At 32.2% G+C, this 9813-nt stretch overlaps 1 pseudogene; it reads right to left on the bottom strand.

Annotated features, from left to right (window-relative positions):
* Positions 1-1433: 1433 nt before the first annotated feature.
* On the bottom strand, positions 1434-4845 carry LOC101268208 (vacuolar-processing enzyme-like; annotated as a pseudogene).
* Between the last annotated feature and the right edge of the window lie 4968 nt (positions 4846-9813).

Genomic DNA, 9813 nt, shown 5'->3' with positions numbered 1-9813 from the left:
AATATTTTCTAAATCAACTAATTTTTCTCAAATTTAACGAAAATGACTTTCCTTTAAAAATTAAAGAAAATATTTTCCAAAACTCTACTCCAACCTTTAAATTTTAAGATTTTTATTTTTGAAAAATATTTCAAAGTCGAAAATTTTTCATATTTTGAGTCGACCCCAACTTAGGCCACCCCGATCAATCTTTTTAAAAAAAAATGTTTTTGGAAAGTATTCCAGTTTTAAAAACTTCATTTTTAACGCTAACTAGTGGCGGAGCCAGAAATTTACAAAGGGTGTCAAAAAATAGCAATTTGTTATGTTAAGGGTGTCCAAAATATGTTATTAATCATTTCATATATCATTTTACTTATATATAGGATATTTTTTCTAACCAAGGGTGTCCACTATATATGTGGCTACGCCACTGACGCTAAACCCCCTCCCCCGCCATCCCCCGCCCAGACCACCCCCAATCAAAAGAATTATAAAAAAAATTCTTTGGAAAATATTTCAATTTTTTTTGAAAAAAAAAACATTTTTTACGCCACCCCCACCCAGGTCACCCTGTCAAATATTTAAAATATATATATATATATATATATATATATATATATATATATATATATATTTCCACCACCCTCGTTAAAAGTATTTTAAAAAAATAATTGCTTTTGAAAATATGTTCCCAGGTCGAAAGTTTGGATAAGGTCTTGGGTTAGATCTCATGATCAAATTTTGGAACGGTCACCGGGGTCATTTCCTAGATCAATTATCATGGTTAATTTTCGGATGAAGAATTATTTTTGAAAGGAAAATTTTCTAGTCTCAAGCCAAAATAAAAAATATTTTCATTCATCAACCACACATCAAAAAAACTTTCTATTCACCAACCATAAATGAGAAAATAAGTTAGAAATCTGCATGTTTTTTGAGAAAATATTTTCATGCGTACCAAACACACTCATAATGAAAAAGTAATATTTATATGAAGAACAAAGAATACAATGAAGATCTTTGTCTTCACTCTGAACATGATATGTTTTTCCATTATTCTTTTTTTGGTAAACATTCGTCGTCATACCAAATATATCGACAAAATTATGATTGTATACAACTCTCTTTACTTACTACTTTTTCAAAAAATAAACATCAAATAAGAAGGGCTAGAATTATCTACAATAACTCAGGTTAATGAGTTGATGGGATCTACATATGCATGTAGTAGCGGCTAAAGGCTTCACCATTTTCTTCCAAATAAACAAACAAAATCGAGCGTGGATGGAACTGAACAAGACTCGGTAAATGCATAAAACGGTCAAAAAGGGCATTATCATTGAGAAAATAAAGCTTTAGTACATGGATACCAGGTAAAGATCTGCTTCTAAGAAGCCTTTTTCTGAATGTAGCTATCATCTAAACAGATGTATACTTCCTCATTTGCCAAAATTCTCTACTAACTTGAACATGCTTGTGAAGACATAGAAACCATTTTCTCATTTGTAATCTCAGCATTACAGATGTTGGCGATACCACGCACATGTCTCCTTCCATATGTTGTTAATCTTCCACAATGTGCCTCAAATATCTTGACCTATTCTCACAAACAGAGCAGTCATATTCTCATCAAAAGAACAAAAAACAAAAATTAAACTGAAAATATTGCTTGTATTGCAATGTTAATTAAATACTTACATAGGACTTAAGGCAATCCCAGTTGTCAACAAGTGGTTTTCCAGCAGGTCGAACATTGTTTAGTACCTCGTTACCTTTTTCAACACCAAAAAGAAGCTCCCCTAGATGTTTTACATTGTTGTCTACTTGACTTCTCTGTGACTTAACTTTATTTAGTTTCACAAGAGCTTCATATTTCTCATCGGAGCCTTCAAGAGCCTTTTGGTGCTGCAAACATTAAGAAAGAAAATTACTGAAATCATGTGTAGGAAGATGGATTCTCCATAAAAAAGAGGTAGAAACTTACTTTGGTGAACAGATAGAAAAGTTCACTGTTGCGCTGATCCACATTCCTTGATGATGATGTCGAGAATGACTTGGCATCCACAGAGTCATCACTATGATTTTTGAAATTTTCACCCATATACGTGGCAAGAGGATCAAAACTCACCATTAAATCACCGTATTGCATGACATGAGAGCCATATGTTAAGTTGGCTGCAGTTCTTTTTGCAACTTGAGCAACAATAAAATCATATAGAAAGCATCGGTATTGCTCAAACAAAAATGCAATATTTGTCCATAACAATATAAACTCTTACTCGACTATACTGCCCATGCAAGGTGTTAGTTTTTCGATCTTGTACATCACTGTTCATAGATGCAAAAAATTAGCTTGACATAATACTTCATTTCCAAGTGTAAATTATAGAAACAAAATACAAGAATCTATAATTGACAATCGATTTCCAAGTGTAAATTATAGAAACAAAATACAAGAATCTATACTTGACAATCGACATACTCCTTTCTAACAATGTGGACTACGAGAAAAGAGGTATAAAAATTGTTTATACCTATCTTCCATCCAGGCAACACTGTACAATTCTCCCAAGCAAATACCCTTAAACTCGGGAAGGGAACACGGACCAAAGCAGGGATGATCTGGAGTACCATCGCCACAATATGTGGCAAAACTGTTTTCATCAGGTTTTGATGCAGTCATGGCATAGATATTAAGTCCTTTGGGGAGAATACCATCAAACATGCTTCCAGACTCACAGGCTTCTAGGTAAATCACCTGAATATCATCCGACATAAAATACAGACTTTATATTTCACTAATCAAACATTCGCGCAAAGGGAAAGAAAGACCGACAAAACTAAAGAAAGCAAGTTACCAGTCTATCATACGTCCCTGAAGCATGCTTCTTTTTCAACATGTTAAATAGTTCATCTGCGTAAATCAATTCTCCACTTGGCATTGCTGATAATAATAAAAACAAGAAAACAATTATGTGTATCCTAATCATTTTCAGATTATCACAAATTAGAAGCTTCGATTTGTAAGGAGTATTAGCTTAATTTTCCATTTGCCTAACTATGTCATCAGAAGGTAAGTTCCGAATATGAATTGCTTATACACATTCACAGCAACAGCGACAAAATATCCATTTATCCATATATTCTATAATCAAGTGTATAACATCCAAAACTTCAAAATAGGGTCTCATTTTTCACAGTCACTCAACTAATAAGTTAATTGTGTCAGAAAGTCACATTTCTTCTTGATTCCAATTCTTTTCAACAAACAAATAAACTGACTTTCTGAGATAATAATTACTCCAAGCGTCCTAATTTAAGTATAACAAAGTTTAAGAGTTTCTAAGCTTGTGGTGTTAAACTTGCATATGAAATTTGAAAATTGAAAAACTAACTAAATATAAAAAGAAACTCGATAGACTAAAAAGAAAAGTAGGACACTAGAATTGGGACAAAAGGTGTATTGGTTGAGTAAACAATACTTACTAATCACTCCAGGGCCACCATGATCAGCATAGTATATGAAGAGATATGGTCATTTGGGCCACTCCTCAAAACTTTACCACTTCCTCCAACAACACCACTTTTGTTGGCAAGGATGACATTGAATAAGTTTTTAGCATTAACATCATCACCTACATAATCCTGCCTCAACAAAAATAGAAGAGAAAACATTCATTATTTAACAAACATTCTAATAATCTTGAAATTTGAACACAAAATTAAAAGAACAAACCTTAGGGACACCTTTGTAAACATCATGGCCTTGTCGGTTATTGATGATGACACCAGGTCTAGGGTTTTTTGTATTGTTAGCAATATCATCGTACATGAATACAATGATGTTCTCTTCCTTAAAACCACCAGCCTTCAATACTTGATAAGCGTGACACACATCAACCTGAAATCATACAATCAATTTACATTCTATTTTTTGTATCGCTTGTTTAACTTAACACAAAATTTAAAACAAAAAACAACATTATTAAAATTTGTAGACTATAGCTATAAAAAAATTTTAACAATAAACTAAAAGAATATCTTAAAGTTAGATGATTTTCATTTGTAAAAAAGTAACTTATTTGAACGGATTAAAATAAGTGTGTTAAATTGAAACGGAGTGGGTACATAGTTCTTCTTTCTCCTTTTAACTTTGATTAAAACATTTCTTTTTTTAATATGTCTATTAAACACCAAATGTTGGAAAATAACACAATTTTAGACTTTAAGTTGGTAGTAATTTGATATTTTCTAATGCTAAAAGATTTTAAAATTTAAAGTCAAATTAAAATGTAAGATTTTTTGTATTAATTAATGAAATCAAATCAATTATGGTCGGATATTTCAAACTTCAAATTTTTGTGTAATTCTTTTTTTTTGTGGATCGATGTGAATCATCTTTAAGCAGCAGTTATAGTACAATCAAATTTAATTATCTCAAGACCTGTATAACCCTTGGACAATCAATAATAGCTACATGATCCACAAAATACAACAATGTTGATAGATGTTTACGAAGATATCATCAAACCACTTCAGTCACAAAAAATAAATCGTTATACATTCACATCGTGGTAAGCCAATCAAACCAATAATGCCATCTATCCATCATCAAGACTATCATTTACAAAGCATTGAATTATAAAAAAATGTTAGGCGATATATATTATACAAATAATAATTTAGGATGATTACTTGATGCCTATAATTAGTCCAGCCAGCGGAGCCAGCAATTAGGACAGCCCATTTGGTTCCTTTTGTTTTTTGGGTTAAGAACTGAGAGATACTACGACTTTCAATATTAACAAATATTGAGACCAAAACAAGGAAAAATACACCAACAATATAATCTCTATATATCATTGTGTTTGAAATTAGTAAAGGAACCAATCAACTAGAATGGAGAATATTGAGATTGGTGTATGACAGATTTATAATCAATATGTCTAGAATTGTTAATTATTTATTGCACTAGCTTTTGGTTATACATTATGAGACTGGTAATTTTTCTATAAATGTTTGTTTGAACATATCTTATATGGAATTATATTTAAGTTTTTATTTGACCAATCTTTTGATAATTTTTCTATAGATGTTCGTTTGACCATATCTTATAAGGAATTATATTGTAACTTTTATTTGACAAATATTTAAATAATTATTTGACTAATTTGATAGGATAAATAATTTTTTCAACTAACCTAGTTTTTTTTTTGACATTTCACTCGCAAAACATCAAAAAAAAAAAAACTAAATACATATCGAAACACAACTTCTGAAACATAACTTTCTTTTGTAATTTTATACATCATTTGTCTTACGTGGCACAATCCGTGACTCCACGCAATTGAGGCGCATAGGAGATATTTGGATGTCACATAAGCCAAAAAAGGCACAAAATTACAAAAAAGGGGTTTATGGACTATTAGGACCTTAGTTTAGTGAAGGTGTGTATCTGAGATTTCGGTCATAGTCAGGGGTACTTTCTACCTTTTCCCTTAGTAAAAAAGATAAGTATTTGGAAAATAAATTATGCAAAAGATGAAAATAAAATGGAGAGGAAAAAGGAATTTGTATAACACTAATTGTAAAATATTTTAGAATATTTTTTTTCAAAAAAATTAAGTTGGTCTCCTCTTTTTTCTTAGTTAATATGCTTCATTTTTTGGTCAGATACAAAAAAAAATCAAGGATATTCTTAACTTTAATATTAGGTAAATGATAATACTGTAGAAGTAAAATGTCACGCCCCGAGCCTACATCCTGGATGTGGCCTACACTCAATAACCATTACTGGCCTTGAGCGGACCTTTGACCTAACTTACTTAACTCAGCATAACACTTAACTCAATATAAGAAAGCATTCTCATAAAATAACTTGAATTAAATACCTTGGCCTAAATAGCATTAAAATCTCATAGCAAAACATCTGTAATACAAAGAAAAGACTCAAAACTATATTGCATGACTGTCTGGGAAGCCTTTATAATACTAAGATGGATGTTGGGACAAACACCACAACATTCTATAAAGAAAAACTGAAAACAATGAATGTGCCCTCTGGAATGCAAGGAAGTTCACCGCTGATTCCGAGTGCTCAGCTAGATCATGAGGCGTTGAATGATGTTGATCCTGGTTGCATGTGTTTGCATCATGATACGATGTAGGACAACTAGCAACAGTACATTGAATATACGGGTATACGCGTTGAAATGCGAAATACAACTTAATCTTGAAAAGAGTAAGAAGGAACACCTACCTTGGCTCGGCTCAACTCATGAAGAACTCAATATAACTAACTCATTTCATTATATTGTCGTTTAAAAGAGGTTCATATAAAGAAAAAAATGTTTAAAATATAATGTAAACTCATAATCATAATATCATAAAACATACCATGCTTCATCTCAAAGTCTACTTGTGCAATGCATGAATGAAGTTTCATGCCCCCATTCATACTAAGGAAAACCCCTTGAGGAACCATACAATTACTACTGTGGAAGTTTCTCTAACTGACAATCATCACTTAAGAGATATAACGATGATACAATACTTCACCTGACGCTGTCAAGGACTATCCTATACGTTTCCATCAGTATAGGAAGCTAACTCACTAAGTGGATCAACTATCTTAACTTATGTGATCATCTAAAATGTATAACCTACTAATATCCATGATGATGGCTACATGTTTTATGGAGACTTGATTTATTATGAACTCACATCCCCTTATCGGTGCTCAATATCACTCCCAAAAATATAGTTAGCTCATATGTTTTTAAAACAACTTCTTTGTTTGGGTTGAGATAATTGATGAACACTTAGCTTTAAAAGCTCTTTGCAATCAATGTTCCCTTTTATTACTCAAAACTCTTTTGGAAAATCTTAGTTACCTCTTATCTTAAATGTGAAAAAACATTTATAAACTCTAAGGGAAGACTTAGTTCCCTCATAAATTTTGAGAAATGAAACATCTTTACTCTTTTCTTAGCTTGAAACTTGAGTCTTAAATTAACTCTTAGGGAATACTTAGATCCCTTATATTTCTTTCAAAGAAGGACTTCAACTCTTTACTTTTTACTTAACTTGAAACTTGAGTCTTAAATCTAACTCTTACAAAATACTTGGTTCCCTTATATTTTTTAAAAGAAGGACTTCCACTCTTTTCTCTTTACTTAAATTGAAACTTGAGTTTTAAAACAGATTTAAAATGTTGTTAAAGACCCTTGAGAACTCTTAAGAACTTTTTATTAACTTGCTCCTTAACTTCTAAACTTTTCTGTTAAATTCTTTGACTTTGATATTAACTTTCCTATTGGATTATGGATTAAAGGTTCACGATCTCACGTTTATGGATGATTTCATGATGTTTAGATGTACCTTAGAATGTTGGAATCAATTAAGAAACATGGGAAGATCACTTAGGAACCAGTACGAAATTATGGGGAATGAATGGGGTGAGCTTGTGTCCTTGGCGCTTTGAGAGGCATGGGGCGTCAAGCGCCAAACATCAGAGGCCAAGCTGAGGAGCTCTGGCTGGTGCGTCGCCCCAAGGCCCTACGGACAGGGGTTCTTGACTTTTCTCCTCTCTTTTTCATCTTTAAAACTTGTACTTGCATAGCTCTTTCCCCAAACAGTTAGGATCATTAATATACTCAATACCCAATAGATTTGACTCAAAAAACAACCCTAAAAAACGAATCAAATCAACACCAGGCATGCAACAATTCAAGCAACTAGAATTCAACAATGTTCTTCAAGAACATCACTTTTTTATCATTCAATGTACTCAAAATCGCTGAATTTAAGCAAGTTGGTGTGTGGGTGAAATAATCCAACATGAAAAGATCTCACATACCTTATAGGGATCATCTCTGACGAAATCCACAAGCCGAACTTCGTCGATCTTGAATGTTCTTGCTTCGTCTTCTTGTTTCTCTTCTTTTCTCTTTTTCTTTTCTCTTCTCTCAAAACCCTAACTCTTATGGTAAAATTGTAAACTGAATCCTATCAGTTTAGACCCTAAGAATATTACCAAAAATGAAATAAAATAAAAAGGTAAGGAAAAGACCAAAACACCCTTTTAAATCCGGATTGGACTTTCCTCATTCTATCAATCCAACTTCCAAAGGGTATAACTCACTCATACGATATTAAAATCGCACAAACTTGGAGGCGTTGGAAAGGTTATTCTAAGGGATTTCCAAACATATGTGGAACAACTCATAACTCATCATGAGCTAGGATTTATGATCATGAAATTAACTAAAACTCACTTTCTTAACTTAGACAATTTTCCAGATTTTTCTTATTCTTTCCAAAAATAAATCTTTCCAAATTTTAACCTCTTTTCTAGTCATTTCTAGTTGTGAGATATTACAATATTTCCCCTTGGGACAATTTTTCCTCGAATGAGATTACTTTTACTAGGCTAAGAGTGTAACATCAAGTTGAAACTCCCAACAATCTAATGCAAACAACCAACATGTTCATTAATAACTTAAGGGGTACAAAGAAAAAAATTAATACCTTGGTCTGTATTTTCTCCTGATCCAAAGAGATGTGTGCTCATCTGGATCGATGAGGCGCTGGATGATGTTGATCATGGCTATATATATCTGCATCATGATAAAATGTAGGACAAATGACAACAGTACATTGAATATTACGAGTATGCAAGTTAGAATTCTAACAACAACTTACGCTTGAAAACAGTAAGAAGAAACACTTACCTTGGCTCTACTCAACTAATGAATAACATAACTTAATATAACTAACTCGATTCATTATATAGCAGTTTAAAACATTTGAAATATAAAGAAAAATAAAACTATATAAACATTTGAAATATAAAGAAAAATAAAACTATGTAAAATATAATGTCAACTCATAATCATAATATCATAAAAACATATCATGCTTCCTCTCAAAGTTTGCTTGTGCAATGCATGAATGAAATCTTATACCCCCAATTCATACTAATCAAATCCCTTGAGGAACCATGCAATTACTACTGTGGATTTTCTCTAACCGACAACTATCACTTAAGAGCTATAACGATGATACATCACTTTACCTCACGCTACCAAGGACAATCTTATACCTTGCCATCAGTATTGGAAGCTAGCTCACTAAGTGGATCTACTAGCTTAACTTATGTGATCATCTAAAATGTATGACCCTTTCTACCCATGTTGTTTACATGGTTTGTGGGAACTGTGAGTTATCTGAGCTTTTTCCCATATCGATTCTTAATACTACTCCCGGAATACACTTATCTCATTATTTTTGAAAGAAATATTTACTCTTTTAGTGGTTTGATGTTATTACTCAAATCTATCTCTTAAAAGAGATGGTACTCAAACTGCTCAAAACTCTATTGAAAATCTCAGTTTCCTCTCATCTTAAATGTAAAAAAATTTACTCTTGGAAATATTTAGTCCCTATATAGCATGTTAAAGAAAATGAACTCATCTCTACTCTTCCTCAACTCAGTGCTCAAACAAGTTTTAAAACAATTTGTAAAAAGACTTCTTAAAATAGGATTAATGTCGAATTATGGACGTGAACGACTCAATTAAGGTTTTCAATAACTATGCATAGAACTCTATACTTGGATCTCAACAACTCCAGAACTCAAGGAGTCAATATACTATTCATCTCAAGAATAGTCGATTCAGAGGGTTCATGTGAAATTATGAGCATGAACTACTCGACTCAAGAACTCAATGATACTTCTCATCTCAAGACCGCTCGACTCATAAGGTTCATAAGGTTGGTGCAGAGTTATAAGCATGAACTACTCCACTACAAGACCTTCATGGGTATCTT

This window comes from Solanum lycopersicum, chromosome 8 (assembly GCF_036512215.1).
Source record: "Solanum lycopersicum chromosome 8, SLM_r2.1".
Lineage (NCBI taxonomy): Eukaryota > Viridiplantae > Streptophyta > Magnoliopsida > Solanales > Solanaceae > Solanum > Solanum lycopersicum.
This window is presented reverse-complemented; position numbering and strand designations above follow the sequence as displayed.